At 44.5% G+C, this 25,624-nt stretch overlaps 1 protein-coding gene across 2 annotated transcripts in view; it reads left to right on the top strand.

Annotated features, from left to right (window-relative positions):
* Positions 1-3,404: 3,404 nt before the first annotated feature.
* LOC125446944 (cytokine receptor common subunit beta-like) overlaps positions 3,405-25,624 on the top strand; it is a 62,102-nt gene continuing 39,882 nt past the window's right edge. Inside the window, exon 1 of one of the 2 annotated variants that reach the window (XM_048520952.2) lies at positions 3,405-3,519. The gene's annotated coding sequence lies outside the window, so the exon portion shown is untranslated. Of the gene's footprint in view, positions 3,520-15,822; positions 15,961-25,624 lie in introns of those variants that run through there. The other variant, XM_048520953.2, reaches the window with a different exon arrangement.

The raw sequence follows: 25,624 nt of genomic DNA, 5'->3' as shown, positions 1-25,624 counted from the left end.
ATAGCTCCTTGAATGTGGCCTCACAGGCAGGCAGGGTGGTGAAGGTGGTACACATGCCTTCATTGGTCAGAACATTGAGCACAGGAGCTGGGATGCCATGTTGTGGTTATACAAGACAGTGGTCCTACCTCAGTTGGAACACTGTGTTCAGTTTTGGTGGTCCTGCTATAGAAAGGATGTCATTAAACAGGAAAGGGTGTAAAAAGCAGATTTACGAGCACGTTACCGGGACGGGAGAGTTTGAGCTATAATGAGAGGCTGGATAGACTCGGGACTTTGCCCCCTGGAGCGTAACAGACCGAGGGGTGACCTTATAAAGGTTTATAAAATCATGAGACAAGGTGAATAGCCAAAATATTTTCTCCAGGGTAGGGGGGTTAGAAACTAAAGGGCATAGATTTAAGGTGAGAGGGGAAAGGGGTCTTTTTCACACACAAGGTGGTTCATGGAACAAGCTGCCAGAGGAAATGGTGCAGGTCGGTACAATTATCTTTAAAAAACATTTGGACAGGTACATGAATAGGGAAGGTTTAGAGTGGTATAGGCCAAATGCAGTTAAATGGGACTCGCTCAGTTTGGGAAGTCTGGTCGGCGTGGACCAAAGGGTCTGTTTATGCGCTGTAAGAAACTATGGCTCTATTCAATCTCTACTCACTGAAGAGTACAGGAGGTCGCATAGGAGCAGCACTTGGCATTCTTAAAATTGAGATGCCAACCTGGTGAAGCTACAACACAGGACCACCTGGCCAAGTAGCTTAAACAGCAAGTACACAACAGAGACAAGTGATCCCACAACCAATGACTCACACCCAACCCACAGCCCTATCCCATCCAGGCATGAATGGTGGCAGTAAATTAAACAACTCACTGGAGGAGGAGGGTCCACAAATATCCCCCCCATCAATGATGGAAGAGCCCAGAGCATCATTGCAAAAGATAAGGCTGAAGCTCTCGCAGCAATCCTCAGCCAGAAGTGCCGAGTGGATGCTCCATCTCGGCCTCCTCCTGTGGTCCGCAGCGTTACAGATACCAGTCTTCAGCCAATTCGATTCATCCTACCTGATCTCAAGGAAACTGGCCATCAGAGTACACGAGCATCAGCTAGCAGCAAACAGCACAATGAGCTTTCGTTAATATCGGCACACTCAGAAAATGAAGGCCATCAGTTTAATTGGGACAAGGTAACCATAGCAGCCCAAGCCAAACATAGCCACTCACAGGAGTTCCTAGAGGCACGGTTCTCCACCCATAATGCAATCAACAGACATAAAGAATTGGACCCCATGTACAAACCCATACAGATCAAAACTGGAAACGACAGGACTCACCATAACGGACCAGGCAGTATAAATTCCAAGCAGAGTAGGACAACATCACTTCCTTGGAGGCCTCACTGATGATTATTACCTATCATGGTGATGAAACATCTGAATGAAAACAAGCCAGCTCAGCGAGCAAGTCAACAAATGCACTTTTTGGATGGACCTTTCAAATTTTTAATCTAATGTTGATCTTGCTTTGTAACCGTAGCTTTGCATTTGTCGATCTGTTCACCCTAGGATTTTTGCACATTATGATCTGCCTGTACTGCACCCAAAACAAAACTTTACACTGTAGCTGGGTAAATGTGACAATAAGAAATCAAACCCAAATCAAATCAATGCTTCAGTGAAGCCAAGCTTGAAGTACAACATCTCATTTTCCACCCAGGGACCCTGCAGCCTCTAGAGTTCAACATCGAGTTCAATAACTTTCAAGCTGGATTCCATCCTCTGAAGTTTCTTTCCAAGTCCACACCCAGTCCTGTTATGACATCAGGGTTAGAGCACATCCTACACATTCCCTCCTACTCTGAGCTCTCACTGTCACTTATACAGCTTCTGGTCGGCTATCCATAATCCCCTCATCTAATTACCCTTTTTAAGATTTACAGGGGGAAGGCAGGAGAGTGCGGTTGAGAGACAAATCAGCAATGACCAAACGGTGGAGCAGATTTGATAGACCCAGGGGCCTAATTCTGCTTTGATGTCTTAGGGTCTTACACCTCTGTCTCCCTGAGCCCTGTCTCCATCTATTCGCTCACCTCTCCCTCCAACAACCCCCAAACCTCAACTTCAGCATAAATGCCACATTTTTCCAGCTATTATCTGTCCTGATGAAGACTCACCAGCTTTGAAACACGTTAACTCTGCTTGCTTCCCACAGACGCTGACAGATCTGCTGCGTATAGCCAGCAGTTTCTGTTTTGGTTTCATAATATTTGTTGCTATTGGGAGAAGGTCATTGATGAAGCAGCTGAAGGTGGTTGGGCCTAGGACTCTACCCTGAGGAACTCCTGCAGAGATGCCCTGGAGCCGAGATGATTGACCTCTGATAACCACCATCTTCCTATGAGCCAGGTATGACTCCAACCAGGAGAGACTTTTACCCCCGATTCTCATTGATTCCAGTTTTGGTAGGGCTTTGTGATGCCAATTTCAATCAAATGTGGACCTGATATTAAGGGCTGTCACTCTCACCTTACCTGTGGAATTCAGCTCTCCTGTCCATGTTTGAACCATGGCTGTGAGTAGATTGAGAGCTGAGTGGCCCTGGCCGAAACCAAACTGGGCGTCACAGGGAAGAAGCTGTTCTTGAACCTGCAGCAGGCCTGAGGCAGAAATATTGGCTAAGGAATACTGCGGTGTGTTGAAGTGGCCAGCAACCAGAAGCTCAAGGTCATTTTTACAGACAGAATGAAGGTGTTTCACCAAACAGTCACCCAGTCTGTACTTCTTCCCAACGTAGACAAGATTATATTGTGAGCAGCGAGTGCAGGAGGCAAGACTGAGTGCAGGTAAATCGCTGCTTCAATTTTGTTTCAGATCTCTGGCAGAATTTTATTCTTTGGTTTACTTTAATAAATGTGGTGATTTGCTTCTTTGTTTGTGTGTATCTCTGTCTCTCTGTTCCTTTGTGTCACACACTTCTCTATTTCTACGCCTCTATTCACCTGAGTTTGTGTTTCTTTTTCCCTGTTAGGTCATGTCCCTTCATTCTGGTCTCTCTGTGCCCCTAACCCTGCTCCTTTCATATTTTTTTTCTGATCCTCAGTCTATGACTCATCCTATCTCTCCCCTTGCATTTGAAGGAATGCTATTTCGTCACATCTCACTGATTCACATGTCTCTCTGCCAAAAACTTCTCCATGGAATTTCCCAACTTCTGAAAAATAGAGCATGCACACTCAATTGTGTCCAGTAAGTCACACTGATGTTTTTCTTTTAAGCATTCAGTTCCTGAATAAAGTTACAGTATGAAGCCAAGACTTTCGGGAACATTCTGTTGATAATCATTGGAGATTGGAGCAAACTCTTTAAGCGTGTAAAGCATTTTCTGTTCCCCTGGAGTCTAGTGACAAAATTTTCAGCCAGCCAACCACATGCAGAGGCTGTTACAAAGAGGAAGTGTTCCACCAGCTGATCACCCTCAGTCAAAGTATTCAACACAGAGTACAAACTACAAACTATACCCAAGAAGGTAAGCAAATTCATTCAGCTTTCAACTTCTGGGAGTTTTAAGAACAGTGCAGAAACATGCTGTGCAGATCTGGTTTCCTGTATGGTATTGCTCACATATTTCAATTCTGTCTCTGTTTTCGTGTTATGAGTAAATGCATTGGTCAAAAGTGAGCATTTAAATGTACCTAATAGAAGCAGAAGAGTGGATCCAGAATTAGTGAATATGTTTTTGACATTTTGTTTGTTGGAAGTTACTGACTAATAAATAAAACTGACACTGAGCCATAAACTATAACTGTCAGGTGGCCACAGATAAATGCCACGGGGTGTTCAGGAGAAAGGTCTTTAACTCAAAGAGTAGGTGAGATTGTGGAGTTTGGTTCCACAGGGAGTAAAGCTAAGGTTGTTATAGTCTTAGCAGATCTAATATGGGATTGGACGATATGGCTGTTACAGAAACTTGGCCGAGGAATGGACAGGACTGGCATCCTGCTTCAGATGTTAAAAGGAATAGAATGGGTGGCAAAAGAGGAGAGAGAGTGGGGTGTTTTAGATTAAGGAAAACATTACTGCTGTAACTAGAGAAGGTATTTCTACTGAAAATCATCCAGTGAAAATATCTTGTTTGAAATTAGAACGAAGAAAAGAATAATCACCTTGAATATACTCAAGCTCCACCACCAAACCCACCCCCCCCAATAGTTAAGAGAGAAATTAGGGAGCTAATATATAGAGAGATCTCAGACATTTGTAAGAATAATCAGGTTGAAATAATGGGTGACTTTAATTTTCCAAACATTGACGGGGACTGCCAAAGTGTTAACAATTTAGATGGTGAGGATTTTGTTAAATGAGTTCAAGACAATTTTCTTTTTCAATGTTTAGATGTTCCTAAGGAGCAAAACTTGACCTTCTTTTGTGAAATAAGGCAAGGCAAGTGACTGAAGTGAACACTTTGGGCTCCGTGATCATAATTCTATCAGTTTTAAAATAGATGTGGAAAAGGATAAGCCTTCCATAAAGGTTAAAGTTTTTCATTTCAGTAAGGTAGATTTTAACAGTAAGAGACAAGAGCTTCTAAAAAGTTGATTAGCGTAGAGAGTAAAGATACTTCTGATAAGTGGGAGGCTTTCAAAAGTGTGTTATCAAGAGTTCAGAGTCAATATGTTGCCGTTAGAGTGAGAGGTAAGGCTGGTAGGATTAGGGAACAATGGCTGAATAAAGTTAATGAGGCTCCAGTTGAGACTAAAAAGATTCATACAATGGATTTCGACAACTGAGTTCAAAGAAATCTCTTGAACTGTATAAAGAGTGTTAGGTCATTCTGAAGAAAGAAATCAGGAATTCAAAGGGAGAATATGAGATAGCCTTGGCAGATAGGGTTAAGGATAATCCAAAGAGATTGTACAAGTGCATTAAGAGCAAGAGAGTAACTAGAGAGAGAGGAGGGCTCCTTAAGGGTCATAGAGGCTGTCTTTGTATTAAACCTCAGGACATGGGAGAGATAGTGTCAGAGAGATTTTGTGCCAGTTTTTACTGTGGAGAAAGAAATTGAGGCTAGAGAACTCAGAAATAAATATTGATCCTTTAAAAATGGTCACATTACAGAAAAGGAAGTGCTCGAGACCCTTAAAAAATATAAAGGAGAAAGTAGCTGAGAAGATTGACGAGGGCAGAGTGGTGGACATTGTTTACTTGGGCTTTCATAAGGCCTTTGACAATGTTCTGTATACTATCCCCAAGGGGGATTCAGAGTGAACTTGCCAATTGAATACAAAATTGGCTTTATAGCAGGAGACAGAGTGTGATGGTGGAGGATAGCTTTTCAGAATGGAGGCCACAGGGACTAGTGTTGGGTCCACTTTTGTTTGTCATTTATATATATGACTTAGATGACAATATGGAGGGCATGGTTAGTAAGCTTGCCAATGATATCAAAATTGTTGATATAGCAAACAATGAAAAAGGTGATCTTAGATTAAAAAAGAGATCTTGCTCAATTGGGCCAATGGGCTGAGGAGTGGCAGATGGAGTTTATTTGGATAAATGCGAGGTATTGCATTTTGGTAATACAAACGAGGGCAGGGCTTATTCAAATAAAAGTAGGGCCCTGGGTATTGTTGGAGAACAGAGCGACCTCGGGTTTCAGGTACATAATTCTTTGAAGTTTGCAACACATGTGGATAGGTTGGTTAAGGTGGTGTTTGGCACTCTTATCTTCATTGCTCAGAGCTTTGAGTACAGGAGTTGGGATGTCATGTTAAGGTTGTACAGGGCATTGGTGAGACCTCTTCTGGAGTAATGTGCAATTCTGATCATCTTGTTATCGGAGGGAATGAGTGCAGTGGGTTCAGAAAGGATTACCCAGAATGCTGCTGGGAAAGGAGAGTTTGGGTTATATGGAGGGACTGGATAGGTTGGGTCTTAATTCACTCCAGTGTAGGGGGATGAGGGATGACCGTCTAGAGGTTAATAAAATCATGAGGGATATATATAAGGTGATTGGCAGGTATCTTTTCCTGGGGTGGGAGGGGGTTGCTTTCAAGACCAGGGACATATTTTTAAGGTGGGAGAAGAAAGATTTTAAAAAACACATGAGGGGCAATGTATCTTTTACACAGAGATACATTGTGTGGAATGATCTTCCAGAGGAAGTGGTAGATGTGGGCAATTACAAAGTTTAAAAAACATTTGAATAAATACATGAATGGGAAACATTTGAAGGGATATGGACCAAGCAGAGGCAGGTGGGATTATTTTAGTTTGGGATTATGGACTGTTCATACCAAAGGGTCTGTTTCTTTGCTGCAGACTCTATGAACCATCTCTCGTGCCTTGAAGTCATAAATAAGCGTTTTGGCTAAAAGTTAGCATTTAAATTTAGCTAATGAAAGCAGAAGAATGCACCCAGTGTTAGTGCACATGCTTCTGAGTAAGCCACTGACTAATAAATAAAACTAACGCTACAAATGATATGTCTCATGGTATCTGATAAATGCCTCAGGGGGCTCATGAGAAACATCTTTAACTCAAAGAGGTAGGGGCAAGGTGGAGTTTGGTTCCAGAGGGGGTAACGCTATTGTAGCTAAAGCTTTACCAGACCATAGGGGTGCTCTCTCATTAGTGACAGACAGCTGGTAGCACTTTAAACTGGAAGTCACCATGCCTCAGGCAAGGGGAGAGGTTGTGGTGACAAGTCTTTTACAGCAAACTCAGCTGATACGGAAATTGAACCCACTCCTCAGCCCCTTGACCCAATTGAGCAAGATTTTTTTGTAATCTTAGATACCCTTCTTCATTGTTCACCGATAGCATCAATTTTGGCATCATCGGTGAATTCACTAACCGTGCTTTCTATATTCTCACTTAAGTCATTTATATAAATAATCATTCTGCTTTGTAAAGCAGCCAACAGAGCTCACAGAGAGCTGTAAAAGCTGCAGTACATAGCACAGGCTCCTTTAAGGCAAGGAGAGCTAGCCACAAACAGGAGGAATATAAAGTTGACAGTTTTTATGGTGCATTGGACAAAGACAAGAGAAGGATAGAATGGAGCATTGAAAACTGGTTGGGCTAGATGGGCTGAATGGTGGCATGGTGGCTCAGTGGTTAGCACTGCAGCCTCACAGCACCAGGGACCCGGGTTCGATTCCAGCCTCAGGCGACTGTCTGCATGGAGTTTGCACATTCTCCCCGTGTCTGCGTGGGTTTCCTCCGGGTGCTCCGGTTTCCTCCCACAGCCCAAAGATGTGCAGGTCAAAGATCAGCCATGATCTGGTTGAGGGGCTGAATGGCCTACCCCTGTTCCTAAATGTTAAACAACTGCTCCTGGGAGCTGAGAGGTCAGCCCTTATTTTTATTTCATTCTTCCTCAAAGCCTTAAGTTGAGAAGCCTCTGGTTGGTGAAGCGAGCACAGATCAGAACGCAATGAAAAGACAAGGAGCTTTCACAGGGAGCATGCTGTCAGACTGTCTCACACCCACCAACAGAATTGCAGCCACTGAGAGTTGTGTCAGCAAGCAAGGCACAGCAAGATCCCACCAGCAGGCGGTTAATATGCCAGGGTGGATTTGGCCGAGGGGTGGGTGGCAGTTAGGTCGCTGGTGGGTCTCTATGGAAGGCCTGGCTGCTCAGCTGGTGGTCTTTCACACAGGCAGTAAACTGTTATAAAACACTGTGGGAAAAGGCTGCAGAACAGCCAGCATTAAAAACAGAAGTTGCACGTCAATCAGCAAGGGTAAGGATCATTACAGTGGGGCGTCGGAAGCAAACCGATGCCTGAATAGGGATGTAACTCACTCAGAGGTAGCAAGAACTGCAATACTGGAGTCAGAGACAACACAGAGTGTGGAGCTGAACGAACACAGAGGGCCTGGCAGCTTCAGAAGAGCAGGAAAGCTGCCGTTTTGGGCCCAGACCCTTCTTCAGGAAAGGTCCTGACCTAAAACATTAACTTTCCTGCTCTTCTGATGCTGCCTGGCCCTCTGTGTTCCTCCAGCTTCACACTGTGTTATCCCTGAAAAAGGGGCTGGTTGTGTCTTACATGGCATGATCCTATTGCCTCATGGGGACAGGTTCTTTGTTGAAGGGAGGCCACTGTGGGGAGCCTCAACACAATGCTGATTATCTCAGGCCGCAGGCAGTGGAAAATCTAAGCAAGTGCACTAAGGCGAGCCGATACTTTGTCCTGGGTTCTGTCCTGCAGAACAGAGTCCGGGTAAAAATGCTCGGGAGAGATGTGGAGCGAGCCGTTTGCTCATTTCACCCGAGCCTGCAAAATCGTGAGGCGCCCTTCTGGGTGCAACAATAACTGGCATTTGCACAGAGCCCTTTCGCGACCCCGAATGTCTCAAAAAGCACTTGACAGCCAATGAAGTTCACTGTTGGGGGGTAGAAATTGCCAAATTTGACGCAGCGAGCTCCCACAGTGACAGTGACCTGATAATCGACTATGGGGAGGGGCTGAGGGAAGGAGTAAGCATAGGTCAAGCCATAGAATCCCTACAGTGCAGAGAGAGGCCATTCAACACATCAAGTGTACACTGACTTTCCAAAGAACATCCCACTGCCATCACCCACCCATAATCCAACATTTTCCATGACTAACCCATGCTATGGGGCAATTTCCCATGGCCAATCCACCCTAACCTGCACATCTTTGGACTGTGGGAGGAAACTGGAGCACCCGGAGGAAACCCACGCAGACACGGGGAGAATGTGCAAACTGCACACAGACAGTCGCCCGAGGGTGGGATTGAACCCAAGCCCCTGGCATTGTGAGGCAGCAGCGCCAACCACTGAGTCATTGGGCCACCCTCTGGGGACATTTGCCCTGCCCTTCTTCAAAATAGCACCAAGGGATCGTCAACAGCCAGATGAACAGGCAGACCACAGTTTAACATTTCAACCACAAACCAGCCCCACCAGCAGTGAGTAAGGCAGTGGACTGTCAGTCTTGATTGTAGAGCTTGGGCACTGGAGTGGAATCTGGCTCAGAGAGAGTGTGTTATTTGAGGCTTAAGACAACTGAAGGATAAATGAAAAGCAAAACTCAGGAGCAACATTGCTTCTGTCCTCCTGGTGGCTTTTACTGGATGGAAACATTTATTACTTAACTATTAAGAAGGCTGATGAATTTTAGTCTTTACTGCAAGAAGTGGTATTATTGCTGGACTATTAAGCCAGAGACCCCAGGTGATGGGGACAGGGGGTTTGAATCCCACCATGGCGGATGGTGGAACTTGATTCCAATAAAATAAAGTCTGGAATTGAGTCAAATGATGACCGTGAAACCATTGCTAATTGTTAGGAAAAACCCATCTGGCTCCCTAATGCCCTTTAGGGAAGGAAATCTGCCGTGCTTCCCTGGTCTGGCCTACATGTGACTCCAGATCCACAGCAATGTAAAATGTACCCTGGTAACTAGGGATGGGCAATAAATGCTGGCCTATCCATTGACACCCTGATCCTCTGAATGAATTTAAAAAGAAGACTTTAGTACAAGAGGAGCTGCTCCAATTGTTTCCAATTAGACTGCACTTGCAGTGTTAATCTCAGAAAAAAAGTTACTGCTATACAGAGAGGTATAGGAAATATTTATCCATCGTGTTTCTGCAATGGCTGGTCTGTCCTTTGAAGGGAAATTGGACAAACTGGACACAAATTCTCTAGAGTTTCGAAGAGTGAGAGTCAACCTCATTGAAACCTACAAAATACTTCCAGACAAGAGAGATGTGACAAGACTGGTGGATCCACAAATGGATAAAGTGGTCGTGAAGTCAGACATCACACACTGGCTAGGGCATTGAATATAGAAGCTGGCAAGTTAGGTTACAGCTGTACAAAACTGTAGTTAGGCCACATTTGAAATATTGCATGCCGTTCTGGTCACCGCACTGACAGAAAGACAAATGCATCAGACAGGGTGTAATGAACGTTGCCTAGTTTGGAGAGTTTGAGTTATGAGGAGAGGTTGGATAAACTTAGATTGTTTTCACTGGAAAGACGGAAGCTGAGAGGCGACTTGACAGAGGTCTGCCAAATTATGAGGGGCATAGATAAGGTAGATAGTCAGCTTTTTCCCCAGGGTGGAAAGGTCAACTACAAGAGGGCACAGGTTCAAGGCGAGAGGGGGAAAGTTTAGGGGAGAAGTATGGGGAGGTGGTGGAAACAGGCTTGTTAGCAACATTTAAGGCCTATCTTGATAAACACATGAGCAGGAGGTGAACAGGGGGACAGAAAACACACATAGGCAGTAAGTAGTGCATGGGCTGAAGGCCCTGTCCCTGCGCTATATTGTTTTGTATCAGGACACCTCTGCTGTCTGGAGAATCTAAAAGCAAGGGTACAATTAAAAACATGAAAGGGATGCCATTTAGGTCCAAGAAAAGAGCGATTCTTTTACTTAAAGCGTTTTGTATACTTACCACAGAGGGCTGAGGATGTTCAGCTTGAGTTTGTTTGAGGTAGACGTTGATAGATTTCTGGTTAGCAGTGGTGGAAAGGGTTTTGGGGATGGGAGTGAGTCAAAGAACTGAAGCGTTCAATGAGCCGTGATCGTATTGAATGGTGGGATAGGCTCAATGGACTGAATGGCCTACTCCTGTTTCTAGGATACATATATATCTCTTGGTGTATCCGCCTTGACATGGGACAGTACTCCCAAGAAGCAGCCTTGTAGGGAAGGCAGGGTTTAATGCTCTCATAGGATAGTGAACCATCGTTACTGCCCATCCTTGACAGAGTCCCATTTCAGAGGGTAGATAAGAGTTGACCACATTGGTGTGGGTGTGGATTCAGGGATTAGTCAGCTCGGGAAAAGATGGTAGGTTTCCCTTCAAGGAACTCACAAACCAGGTGGGTTTCTGTGACAATTAACAATGATGAAAGCTGCAGATTTAATTACTTAACTTGAAATTCCAGCCACACTCAGGGTGGGATTTGAACCCATTACCCCTCACGACAGCAGCTTGAGCTCTGCATTACTAGCCCAGTGGCATTAACATTGCACCAACACTGCCCCCTGGTAAACTGGCACAGGTTAAAGGGTTTTCTGGATGGAGGAGATGAAGAAAGATTTCTTAATGCCTGGAAGGTGGTAGGAGTCTGGAATTCACTGGTGAAAGAGGCAGGAACCCTCACCACATCTGAGATGTCCTCAGATTTCTCCCTAAAGGTCATGGACTGCAGGGTTACTGAGTGCAGGGGGGTGGGATCAGGCTAGGCAGCTCTTTATAGGTTCACATGAACATGATGAACTGAATGGCCTCTGACTGCTGTAACAGGATTGTTACATCGAAGTTGGCACCCCTTAGAATTTTTCTGTTCTTTCATGGTGCAAGGGCATTACTGGCAAGGCTAACATTAGCTGCCCATAACCAATCGCCCTTGAGCAGCTTGCTCGACTGTTTAAGAGGGCAGTTAAGACTTAACCTCAATGCCATGGGTGTGGAATCACATGTAGGCCAGACCAGCTAAAGATGGCAGTTGCCTTCCCTAAAGGATGCAGGGAGTTCTGCTGTAATACGTGTCCCAGTAATGTGAATTAGCAGTAACGCAATTAATAAATTGGGGAATGTATTCCTGCAAAGTGAACTTTGTGTTGGCTATTTCATCGAGTCCACTGGGCTTGTTCTTTACGAAAGGAATTGAAATAGTGTCACTTCACCATCCTTTCCTAATCTGCTTTTTGGGTGCCAATAATTCATGCAACTTCTTTTTCAAAGTTGTTATTGAATGATTTTCTTTGACCTATAACACTCAAGCTGAAACCTAACCATTGATTCATAAAGCTTCAGCACAACTTCCTTACATAAACTATACATCTATTTATATTCATAGTGTAACACACCTGCCTTTCTCACCAAAACCTCACTGTCGCATACTGACAAGTTGCAGTTCTTTTCAGCAGCCATTGATCTGTCTCTGATTATTTTTGACATTAAATACAAATCCTAAACCCTCGCTTTGCTCTCAGATGAAATAAATATGGACCGCTCAAAAGTTGATGGAGCCTGTATGCAAAATTTCATGGCCACTGTCTAAGCTGGCCTAAGGAACTTGGATAAAAATACTAGTACCTGTTCTTGGAGTATTAGTTCTCTCTTCTGGAAACTGTTATTGTAGAATGAGGAAATGTTTTGGCTTGCTTGGTTATGGAGTGGAAAGCTTATCAACATTCACTGTCATGTTCTATATGGAGAACAGTCACCTGAGCAAGATTGAGAAAGGTCAATGGTTTCTGTAGAACAGGCTAGCACAGCAGATGGACCATCGGCTGGACCGTGAATATTCACTTCCGAGCCATGATCATTCTGTAGCTGTATCATCTCCACAATGACAGTTAGATCATATCTACTCACATCAGTTAATGCTGTCCTTTCATCTGCCTCGCTGTACATGCAGGGAGTGTTTCAGTGACAGTTAAAGCTTTGGATAGGGGATAGAGAGATAGGGAGGTTTATACCAGCAGTAGAAAGTTTATGAGGATCGTGGGAGCTGAAGGGACCAGTAGCGTTGGACTTGGAGAGGCTGACAGGTGCTCGAGAATGTTAGAGTTATGGAGAATTGCAAGCGCTCGTGAATGTTCGTGGGAGAGAGAGAGCTTTAGCAATTGGAACTCCTGTAGTTAGAGATGTAGTGGGCTGGATTAGATTCCAGAGGAAGGGTGGATGCAGGGAGCGAAAGACATACATATGTGGAACAGGCAGCACAGTCACCCAGTGGGTAGCGCTGCTGCCTCACAGCACCAGGGACCCGGGTTTAATTCCAGCCACGGTCTGTGTGCAGTTTTCACATTCTCTGTGTCTGTGTGGGTTTCCTCCGGGTGCTCCAGTTTCCTCCCACAGTCCAAAGATGTGCAGGTTAGGGTGGATTGGCCATGCTAAATTGCCCCATTGTGTCCAGGTATGTGTAGATTAGGTGGGTTATGGGGGGGAATGGGTCTGGGTGGGATACTCCAAGGATCAGCATGGACTTGTTGGGCCAAAGGGCCTATTTCCACACTGTAGGGATTCTATGATTCTATAAGCGAGGGACACACACAAACACTTGCAGTTTGAGTGTCAAGTGATATCTTTGGTGCTCTGCCCCTAACCTTGCTTTTCCCATAGGCCCCATTATCTCTCTAGCATAATTTTGTATAATGCAATATTGCCCTGGAGTGCAACTATCAAGTTATAGCAGAACTCCTTGTATTTGTGAACCAGATGGATTTGCTGACAATCGACAATAGTTTCATGATTATCATTAGACTCAATTTCAGACTTTCTCTTTAACATTGCGGACATTATTTTGAAATATTCAAAGGGTGGTTGTTTTAAGTGCTGTGAGTGCTTGACATTTGCTTTTGACAGATCCTTTAAACATTGTCAATGAGATTGACAGTTCCAATGGACTTATGTACTTTTTAAGCATCCGTCTATGTTTATCAATCCCAAAGTCCCCATTGCTTTTCCAAAAATTCAGGGCATCTCTTCCAAAGAGACAGCTTACCTCTTCCAAATGATATTTGGCCTCTGCTAAGTACCACATTCAAAAGTGAAGCCCATCTCTCTGAAGGACTCTGGTAACTGTAGGTCTTCTCCTAGCAGGCTGAAGTACATCATACTGTAGACATGCCACTGGTAGAAAAGCTGTCACTTGTGCAGCTACCTCTGTAAAAGGCAAATGCACAATTTAGAACCCACCTGCACTTCCAACTCCCTGAGGAAATGCCAGGTTCTGTGTTGGGGGACAGTCTGAAATAACCAGTATCTTGTCACCAAGTCCTCCTTTTATTTTGTCGTGTGGGTGGTGTGGGGTGGGGGGGGGGGGGGAGAGGAGGGGGGAGGGGGAGGGGGGAGGGGGGAGGAGGGAGGAGGGAAGAGGGAGGAGGGAGGAGGGAGGAGGGAGGAGGGAGGAGGGAAAGCCCTTGACATTGACCCAGCTCCCTCAGAGCCAGTTCTCAGAGTGAGGAGAATCTCTGGCTCTCCTGTTTATATCTGTCAGCCAGGTCTCCCTGATTGGACCAGGTTAATCAGGGAACTTCTATTCTATGCAGTCCACCTGGCTGGCCTCATTACAAACACTACACTGACCTTCTAAATTCACATCTCCAATACTGTTTTTATAATGCACAGAATTCCAGGGCATACTGTCTCCTCCTGATGGCTGGACAATGATTGTTGACGTTACCACAATGAACATCACTGTCAAAGCCATTACTAAATGTCCCTGAGAAGGTGTTAATGGCTTGATGCACTCTTGTGCAGGTAGAGCTACAATGTTATTGGTGAAGGACTTCCAGGATTTTGAACTGGTGGAAGGAAAGGAAGGGCATTATATTACCATGCCTGGATAGTGTGCGGCTTAGAGGGGAACTTTCAGGTGATGGTGTTCCCATGTATCTGCTACCCTGCCATTCCAGATGGTAAAGTTTCCAGTTTTGGAAGGCATTATCAAAGGTGCCTTGGAGTTTGAGCACACCCTGTTCCCACTGCTCTTCACTGGTAGAGAGAACAGATGTTAGAAGTGTCAGTTAGGTGCTTATCAAGCGACCTGCTTTGTCCTGGATGTTGTTGAGCTTTTTCAGTGTTGTTGGACTTGTGACCAAATAGGTAAGTAAGCAATGTTCCATCACATTCCCAACTTGGGTCTTGTAGGTAGGAAACAGGCAACTGGGGAACTGCATCCTCGCTGCAGGATTCCAAGCCTTTGACCTGCTCTTATAGACCTGCTCTCATAAAGTCATTGAGCATGGGAACAGATCCTTTTGCCCAAGCTGTCCTTGCTGACCATAATCCGATACTGAACCTGCCTGCTGTTAGCCCATATCCCTCCAAACGTTGCTTATTCATGTGCTTATCCAAATGTCTTTTAAACGTTGTAACTTTACACACATCCACCACTTCCTCTGGATGTTCCTTCCACACACAAACCACTCTCATGTCTTTTTTAAATCTTTCTCCTTTCGCCTTAAAATTATGCTCCTAATCTGGAAATCCTCCATGATAGGAAAAAGACACCTGCCATTCACTTTATCTATACTTTAGAAACATCTATAAGGTCACCCTCAACCTCCTACGGCTGCAGCGAAAACAGTCCCAACGTACCCGGCAACATCCTGGTAAATCTCTTCTGAACCCTCTCCAGTTTGATAATCTCCTTCCTACAACTGTGTGGCCAGCACTGGATGCAGTATTCCAGAAGAGGCCTCGCCAACTTCAACATGACATGCCCAACTCCTATACTCAAAGGACTGAGCAACGGAGTTAAACATACCAAACACCTTCTTAATTACCCTGTCTACATGTGACTCAAGTTTCAAAGAATTATATATACTGTAGCCGTTGTGTTTATATGGCCTGGCCCAGGGCAATTTCTAGTCAATGGAATTGAACTGAATTGACTTGAATAATTTACCATCACTTGCATTTCACAAACAAAAACAATAAAAAATGTAACAGGTGAACAGCACAACGGAAAAGCATCAATGGAAGATTGCGTGAGACAAAACCTTTGGTTGTGTTGTTTCAGTAGTATAATACTCTGTACAGATAATCTCTTAGAAACGGTGTTAAAAGACAAAGCTAATGTCTCTTAGCTACATCATGAGATAACAGCTAAAGCTGAGATCTCAGGCAATGGACCAGATTCAGGAGGAGAAAGTGTTAAACAGCAGAGAGTGTCAGAACTGGAACAAACTCAGAGCATTCATGTTGGGCAAATGCCAGCTTCCAGTGGGATGATGTCATAGTGTGACGGTCCGTATTTCCTTGGAAGTCAGAGCTCACAGTGCGTTGTCAGCAACATGCACCATATCACTTTTAAGTCCTCCTCCACAAACAGACATCACCCTCCAGCAAACATACGTCGATGAGTTATTTGCAGTAATCCTTTGAGAGAAGCTGGTTACACAGCTCCTCAAAGTCTGCTCCAGAGAAGGAAACTTCTTCTGCACTGTTCAGAGCAACAGAAATGGTAAGAGTACTCAGTTTGTGTTAGAAGCGGGGAATGATCCCACTACTTCAAATGCCGCGCAGGCCTGAAGGCTGTGTGGAGTTTGGGGTCGTTGGTGTTTCATATTGTAACTGTAATGATCCCTAGTGAACGCACTGCCCCATTTTCCCCACTGAAGTGTTAAAGTCAGAATTTCCTTTGAACCCTGTCCACAAGGGAAAGGTGATGATGGAAAACCCCTTGATGGAGTAAATCCTAATCCATTCAATTCTTCTCAGAGTTACCACAAAGGACTCTTGTTCTTAAACACTTCCCCTGGTAACTGAGGTATGGTGACCCTCAGGTTAAATGCCATCAACTGCCTCCCTGCACACTCAGAGGATGGCTTAATGGTCTAGTAAGACAATGGCAAATTTACTTTAATCTAAATCCCTCTCCAGGCAAAGTTTGCCTGTAAATCGCAATCTGGAAGTCAGGTCAGGAGGAAGACATAATTGAAGGGGCCAAATGAGATGAGGTGAGGTGCGAGAAGGTGGATGGAGCGTGCATAAAACAACTGGGCCACAAACCTTGTGAAATTTACAGTACTCTTCATTGCTTGGTGTGTATTATCCATTTGATCCTTACTGTGGGGCGATTAATGTCAATCTTAGAAATGCAGGACCGTTCCAGACTAAACTAGTAGATAATTTCTAACTAACCTGTCATGATGTACCTCTGGAGCAGGTGGGACTTGAACCCAGGACTCTTGATTCAGACATAGGGACACTACCACTGTGCTACAAGAGCACAAGGGGAAAATTAGAAGAGTGATGTTTTCCATAGCAACTGGCTCAGAGATATTATGGCACTGTTCTGGAGTAGGTAGGACTTGGACCCAGGGCCATAGGTGAGAGATTGGGACACTACCTCTCTGCCACAGAAACTCTCAGTAGTTAGCATTTTAATTGTTTTGGCTTCCAGTTAAGTCCGTGTCAATGTGGGTTTATGGATATATGTACCTCAAGGCATTAGTTTGTAGGTCCAATAACTTTAAGAATAAGCCACCATTTCTGCCAGGTTAAGACTAACGCTGATTAGATCCAGAGACGATCAAGAACAGATGATGCTGATTGGATTTTGGTGTGGTAGCCCTAAACAGGGCAAAATGGTTTATCTCTCCTTCCAGAGATATTAGGGACTGGAGTCTGAGATAACAAGGTGTACAGCTGGAGGAATGCAGCAGGCCAGGCAGCATCAGAGGAGCAGTATCTCTCCTTCCAACTCTGCTTTGGTTTAGCCCACTCCTTCTCTCCCTATCTCTCCCTCACTTCAGATGGTGTTCATTGCCCTTAATGGGCTTTGTACGTCAACAGATTGATTGGGAAACGTGATTAATTTCCTGGCACAAGGTAAAGGATGAACATTACAGGAGGGGTGATACAGTGATGGGGGGAAACGGAGTTCAGTTGTGTGTTAGAGCACTTCTGTATTGAAGAATAAAGTTGGTGAGTGGCAGTGTCTAAACCAAGGGATTCATGTTTGTGTCCCGCTTCTTCCAGAAGAATTCCTGAGCAGGCTGTTTAACTTTTTTTAAAAAAAGAATTACGAAATTCCGTGTTTTTCAGACGTTCTTCTGGAGCAGGACTTGCCTGAGTAGTTTGATTTAGAAAATATCTGCTGATGTAAATGCTGGAATAAAAGCAAGAATTCAAATCTAAAGGATCTCCGGAAAGACGTTAAGAGTGTATTTGGAGTATAGATTGAGAAATGGCGGCATTTAAAGAGTAAAGCTTAATTCTTGTGATAGAGTGGTAATGCCCCTCCCTCTGGGCTGGAAGACCTGAGATCAGATTTCACCTTCTCCAGAGCTGTGCAGGTCTTGTCCGAACAGGCTAATTCAATGTTCCTTAGAAAGAGCTGTAATCCTTTCCAGGCAGCGGGCCAAGAACAGGGCTAATAATTCCTAACTGCCTGCCTCTTTTCCATGGCTAACTTTTTGCCTAGCCAGAGAAACTACACTGTGTCCACCAACGCTCTCAAAAACCTTAAAAAAGAGAGATAGCCATAGAGCCAAACAGCTTGGAAATAGACCTTTTGGCCCAACTCATCCATGCTGACCAGATATCCTAAGTAAATCTAGGTGTGGAGCTGGATGAACACAGCAGGCCAAGCAGCATCAGAGGAGCAGGAAGGCTAATGTTTCTGGCCTGGAAGGGTCTAGGCCCAAAACGTCAACCTTCCTGCTCCTATATTGCTGATTGGCCTGATTGATCCAGCTCTACACCTTGTGATCTCAGATTCTCCAGCATCTGCAGTTCCTACTATCTCGAAATAAATCCAGTTCCATTTCTCAGCATTTGGCCCATATCCCTCTAAACCCTTCCTATTCATCTAGATGCCTTTTAAATGTTATAATTGCACCACCACTTCCTCTGGCAGCTCATTCCATACGCACAGCACCTTCTGAATGTAAAAGTTGGCCCTTTTAAATCTTTCGCCTCTTGCCTTAAAAAAAATTGAATTCTAATCCCTCTCTCCCCCTGTGATGGGATTCGAACCCAGCTCCACCAGAATATTACTTGGATTGATAGTCCAGTGATAATGGGGGCTGGTGTGCACGTTTACTCCGCCTGATTCCATTTTCATTTAACTTCTCCCGCTTTGCCTATTCGTGATGTCATTGTCATGCTGCCCCTGGTAGGCAGCTCTTGTAAATTGTTGCTTGTTTTAAGTTGAGGAGTTGGAACAAAAATAAAAACACAAACTGGATCCCGGTCCAGAATGTGGGTATGGAGGTAGTGATAAATCCTGACTGCCTTCCTTCTTTGCTTTGACAGCTGTCCATGGGAGCCTCAAAGCTTTCATGGGTAGGTGGGCTCCACAGGGGCTGGACTGTGTTATCTCCACCATTATTTTGTTCTTTATTTCCTCACCGTTTTGATTATTGTTCTCATTAACACTTGTCGATTGGAAGAATTAGTGATGGTTTTATTTTTAATGTTAAATGTGAAAGAACAAGAACTTGCCTCCCAGTGGGCAGTATTAGTCATAACAAGGCATAGAGCCGGATGAACACAGCAGGCCAAGCAGCATCAGAGGAGCAGGAAGACTGACATTTCGGGCCTAGACCCTTCTTCAGTGTTCATCCAGTTCTACCCCTTGTTATCTCAGATTCTCCAGCATCTGCAGTTCTTGCTATCTCTGAACTCATTGCATTAGAACTGTTTGGCTTTGTTTCATTTGCCAGTCACATTAAATTAGTGCCCTCTGTTCCCAAGCCCTCCATCAACATAGGAACATGTGCATTAGGAACGGATTCAGCCCTTCGGGCCTACTCTGCCATTTAATATGATCTTGCCCCATCTTATCCTGGTCTCAACTCCACTTGGCCCCTTTATCCTGCTTTTCACCAGAAACACGTGTGTTTCTTTCTTGAGTCTGTTGATTGATTCTGCCTCCATTGTGCTCTGTGGTAGTGAGTTCCACAGGTTCACAACCCTCAGAGAGAAGCAGTTTCTCCTCATCGCCGTTCTGGACTTACTTCCTCTCACTCTATATCCATGCCCTCTTGTTTGAGACTATCCCACAAGTGGGAGCATCTGTTCAACATCCACCTTATTAATCCCCTGAAACATGTTATATGCCTCAATCAGAATCACCCGCCCCCGCCTCATTCTTCAGAAAATAAAAGTATTTTCCCAACGAGGGTGTGGCTCCTACAGAGAGAGGGCCCATAATGTAAATGTACAAATTGATGGTAGTAATAAATTATAGATTTACAACAAAACCTCGTGCATCTCTGAAATTTGATTGTTGCCTAATTTAACATGTGACTATTTTCCTGCTAAACTATTAAGAGGAATAATTTCCATTGTTTTTATATGCATTAATTACATTAAATATATCAGAGAGATATTCAAGTTATAGACTAAAAAGGTAGGTGTTGATCTAAGCAATGGTCCTATCAATTGTAGGAAGTAATTCTCCCAAATCCCAAATTATGGTCTGGCAGTTCCCACTCACCAGCCAATGAACAAGCTGCGTTCTGTGGACAAGATTTGACAGGAAGACTGACCAGAGAGAAGGAGAGACTGAGGGAAGGGAAGATAAAAGAACGGTTAAAGGAAGGAGAGAGCCACTTTGCTGTGAGACAGGGGGTTTGTTGAGAAAGTCGCCTTGAGAAGGTGGTGTGAGCCACTTTCTGAAAGAGGATTGGTTGGCTTGCTGGGCCATTTCACACTCACTGAGTTAATCACATTGATTATATTTAAGGCTGAGACAGACAGATTTTTAATCAGGAAGGGAAGCAAGGGCTGCAGAGAAAAAGCAGGAAAGTAGAGATAAGTAATATCAGTTTGACCATTGAATGATGGAGCAGACTTAATGGGCCGAATGACCAATTCTGCTGCTTGTGAACCTATAATAACAGTACTAGCACAACCCCTCATAAGTTTCTTTCAGCTGTTGGCTTCTTCCCTCAAACCCTCATTACTACTGAAAGTGGATTTATTTCCAGTAAATGAGGACTTCATCCGTTTTCTCCTTTGGGTTACATCTCGCCCTGTTTTGCATGCAGTTGGTTGGGTGGGAGATTAGTTAGCTTGGCTGGTTTCCTAACAATGCAGCAACAGCACTGGTTCAATTCCCACATCAGCTGAGGTTACCATGAAGGTCCTACCTTTTGGACCTTACTCCTTGTGTGAGGTGTGGTGGCACTCATGTTGGAATCACCATCAGTTGTGAGTCTGTCTCTTTAATGAGAGAGCGGCCCTATGATCTTCTGGGACTTGGGCTACGACTACTGTTGTAGAGTTAGGTGGTCAAAGCCCCTTTCTTCCTAGAGTAGGAATTGTCACTTCCATTACCTTCCCAATTGTCACACCCACAGTACAGGCAAGTCCCTTGGAGTTTCCAAGACAATAAAATGTGAGGCTGGATGAACACAGTAGGCCCAGCAGCATCTCAGGAGCACAAATGCAGGAACAGCAACTCATATTCCGCTTGGGAACCCTGCAGTCCAATGGTATCAATGTGGACTTCACCAGCTTCGAAATCTCCCCTTTTCCCACCGCATCCCAAAACCAGCCCAGTTCGTCCCCTCCCCCACTGCACCACACAACCAGCCCAGCTGTTCCCCTCCACCCACTGCATCCCAAAACCAGTCCAAGCTGTCTCTGCTTCCCTAACCTGTTCTTCCTCCCACCCATCCCTTCCTCCCACCCCAAGCCGCACCTCCATCTCCTACCTACTAACCTCATCCCACCTCCTTGACCTATCCGTCTTCCCTGGACTGACCTATCCCCTCCCTACCTCCCCACCTATACTCTCCTCTCCACCTATCTTCTTTTCTCTCCATCTTTGGTCCACCTCCCCCTCTCTCCCTATTTATTCCAGAACCCTCACCCCATCCCCCTCTCTGATGAAGGGTCTAGGCCTGAAACATCAGCTTTTGAGCTCGTGGGATGCTGCTTGGCCTGCTGTGTTCATCCAGCCTCATATTTTATTGTCTTGGATTCTCCAGCATCTGCAGTTCCCATTATCCCTTGGAGTTTCAATGCCTGAATTCCTTTCGCAAGGCTATAGCTCATTAGAAGTTTCACGTTTTAAAATCTAGAAGGGAGACAAAACATCTGCTCGAAAACCAGTCAGCGCAGCGAACCAATCCAATCAGAATTTTGTTATCCTATGGGAAGTCTACCCCAGCTGTGTTTGGCTGATGTCATGCATGGGGCCAGTTGGCTGGATGGCTCGCTTTGTAATGCAGACTGATGCCAAGAACCAGGGTTCAATTCCTGTGCCACCCCAGCTCAGGTTATCGTGAAGGACGTTCCTTTCCAATCTCTCCCCTGGCCTGAGGCTTGGTGACCCTCGCATTAAGCCACCACCAGTCATCCCTCTCAAATGAGGAAGCAGTTTGGAAAGGCATTTTTTTTCTTCCTTTATTCATTCACAGATAAGGGTATCCCTGGCTAGGCAGCGTTTATTCCCCATCCCTAACTGCCCAGAGAGTCAACCATATTGTTGTGGGTCTGGGGTCACATGTAGGCCAGACCAGGTGAGGACGGCAGCTACCTTTTCTAAAGGACGTTAGTGAACGAGATGGGTTTATCAAACAAGCAGCAATGGATTCATGGTCATCATTAGATTCTTCATTCCAGATATTTATTGGATTCAAATTCCACCATCTGCCGTGTCGGGATTTGAACCTGAGTCCGCAAGATGTTACCTGGGTCTCTGGATTAATAATCCGGCAATAACGCCAATAGGCCATAGAGCCTCCTGACTCTACCTTTACCTCACCAAATCAGCAGGCTTCCTGACAGATCCAAGGCCAGTCTGCATATCGCCTCAGGCTTTCCTGTTCAGTTGGGGAGTGGATAACAGACAGTGCTCTCTCAGAAATCATTTTAAAATGGTGGTTTGACCTAATTGAATAAATAACAAAAAGCTCCCACATTGAGGTGATTTGGATATTCATGACATTATTATGTATATGTTTGTGCAGGCTCACAGTGCCAGGAGTGTATGTACATTTTGAGGTGAAACCAGAAAGAGATTACCAATTAGAAGACTGGGAGGTCCCTGTGTGATTGCTGATGATTCATCAATGCATGTAGCATCCCCTTATTTACATAACCATTGAAGCTTGAATTTAGAAAGGTCAATAAAGCACAGGGAAAGCTGATTTACACTCATTTGTTTACCCGAGTTTTGAATAGCCGGACTTTGTACTCAGTCCCAGCAAACAGCAAGGCGGCTTAGCCCTATCACTATCTGACTTTAAAAAAACCGAAAGAACTGCAGACGCTATAAATCAGGAACAGAAACAGATGTCGCTGGAAAAGCTCAGCAAGTCTGGCAGCATCTGTGAAGAAAAAAATCAGAGTTAACGTTTCAAGTCCAGTGACCCTTCCTCAGTACTGTTCTGAGGAAGGGTCACCAGACCCGAAACATTAACTCTGACCTTTTTTTTCTTCACAGATGCTGACAGACCCGCTGAGATTTTCCAGCGACATCTGTTTTGGTCACGATCTAACATTAATGCTATCACAACCATTCTTTCTTGCCTTCCCGACCTATCCCAAATGTGATCCATGACCACATATCGGTAGGTATATTTTCTCCATTCTGTTATTAGCAGAATTGAAAAACCGGTCATTCTAAGCTTTCATAGGACCTTTAACATTATAAAATGAATAACATTATTTGAATTGCAAGCTAAGAATAGACAAGAGCAAAGAATAGTTAAAGTAACTTAAAGACTTGGATTTATATCAAGCCTATCATGACTTTACAACCTTCTGAAATGATTCATAACAAATTAAGAACATTTTTTAAACTTTAATAACTGCCATAATGTGGGAAACAAGGCCACAATTCCATAAGACCATAAGCAGAAGTAGGTTATTACAGCCTCTGAGTCTGTTTTGCCATTCAATGAGATCATGGCTAATGAGATCCTTCTCAACTTCACTTTACTGTATTTTCCCATGAACCCTTGATTCCCTTCCTGATTAAAAATCTGCCTGAGCCGCGATTATACTAAATGATCTAAACTTGACAGCTCGCTGCGATAAAGAATTGCTCAGACTCACTTCCCCACTGAGAGAAGAAATTCCTCCTCCTCACTATCTCAAATGAGTGACCCTGTCATTCTGAGATTATGCCTTCTGATCCTAGACCCTCCCACAAGAAGAAATAGCTGTCACATTGCCTGAGAATCTTAAATATGTCAATAAGATGACCTCCCATTTTTCTAAATTCCGAAAGCACAGGCCCCACCTAACCCATCTCTCCTCATAAGATAAGTCCTCTGCAACTGGTACCAGCCTTCCTTCAAAGCCTGAAATCCAAGGATGTGCAGGGTAGGTGGATTGGCCACACAAAATTGCCCGTACTGTTCAGGGAGGTGTAGATTAGGTGGGTTATAGTGGGATGTTGTGAAGTTCGGTGTGGCCTTGTTGGGCTGAAGGGCCTGTTTCCACACTGTAGATATTCTAACTCTAATTCTAATTCTAGAAATAAGGGGCCCAAAAACTGTTCACAGTTTTATAGCTGTTGTCCCCCAGAAGAAACAACTCAATGTTGGTCAAATAATCTACATTTGTGGTGTTTACTGAGGCTTGCATGTTGGCCAAGACACTGGCGGTAACTACTTGACCTTCTTCCAATGTAGACACCCCCCATAAAATGTGGCCACATTGCTTGATTTTACCTGAAAGACAGCACCTAGGACGTGTGACGCTTCACCCGGTTAACCGTCAACGTTGACTCCTCATACACCTTTGAGTTTGATTTGAACCCGCAATGCTCTGACTCGGAGGTAACAGTGCAGTCCTCTGAGCCACAGCGAAATTGAGAGATGCGTACGTCAATGGTCAGAGGAGTAGATCAATGCAAACTCTCCAGAGAACTGCACGGCATGCCCCTTCATAAATCCGAGAACAGAAACGTAATGGTATTACCTTTGGGGGAAGATATTTCCCTAAATACCCATAAGCATCAACTCCAGACTTATGTCAAGTTTCCTTCACAGATGCGTTGTGCCCTGAGTAAAACTAAAGTTCTGGCTCACTGTAAGATAATTGAACTAATCCTTATTTACACATTGCTGAATAAGAGGGCAATGGAGCAATATGTTCAGACCTGGTAATATATTACAACAATGTGACAAAGAAATGGCGAGATCTTGCAGTGGTTGCAACAAGCCCAAAGAAGTACAGGTTAGGGAGGATTGGCCATGCTAAATTTCCCATAGTGCCCAAGGAGGTGTAGATTATGCGGGTTATAGGGGAATGGGCCTGGGAGGGATGCTGTAAGGGTCAGTGTGGATGTGTTGGGCTGAAGTGCCTGTTTCTACACTGTAGGGATTCTATGATTCTATGAATGTCAGGGCAAATCTCATAGAATGTGAGTTCCCTGAATGGCCCAGGTTGACGGCCCCAATCAGGGAGCCCTGGCTGACAGATAGAACCAGGAGTACCAGGGGTTCTGCTCCCTCTAGGAGGTCAGTGTCACTTACTACGCATGTGTACACACAGGGTGACATAGAGATGGGATTGCAGCCTCCCTAGAGTTATTTCAATCTAGACATGTGAGGTAAATCCTCAACAAATGGTAAAGAGGAGTATTGGGTGATGTAGTCATGTCATGTGATTTTACCTGAAAGATGCCACCTTGGACCCATCACCTGGTGGGCCACCAACTTTGACTTCTTCCGAAAAATACAAGGGGGCCAGAGTCCTTCTGAAGAAATGGAGTAAAGTGCAGGAACAAGAGGATGACATTCAGCGCCTCGAGGCGCTCCTGCTATAGATCTATTTCAAGGCAGATTTGGAACTTAATCCCATCCACCTGATTTGGTCCCGTCAAATCTTAAAGCCTAACACGACAGAAAGCATTTTAGGTGCAAAACAAGGTAATATAGAATTCAACAAGATGACAAATGATCCATAGAAAGTGCCAGAAAGGTCCCATGGCGCTACGAGCAGGAGAGATGTCCCTAGTGTCTAGGTCTACTTATCTTTCAAACCCAATATGATAAAGCACCCTCTCTGATGAAGGGTCTAGGCCCGAAACATCAGCTTTTGTGCTCCTGAGATGCTGCTTGGCCTGCTGTGTTCATCCAGCTTCACATTTTATTATCATGGTAAAGCACATTATTGGGCCCTTATCACATCTCTGCTTCTGAGAACTTCTACAC

The sequence above is a fragment of the Stegostoma tigrinum genome, chromosome 38 (genome assembly GCF_030684315.1).
Source record: "Stegostoma tigrinum isolate sSteTig4 chromosome 38, sSteTig4.hap1, whole genome shotgun sequence".
In the NCBI taxonomy this organism is placed as follows: Eukaryota; Metazoa; Chordata; class Chondrichthyes; order Orectolobiformes; family Stegostomatidae; genus Stegostoma; species Stegostoma tigrinum.
This window is presented reverse-complemented; position numbering and strand designations above follow the sequence as displayed.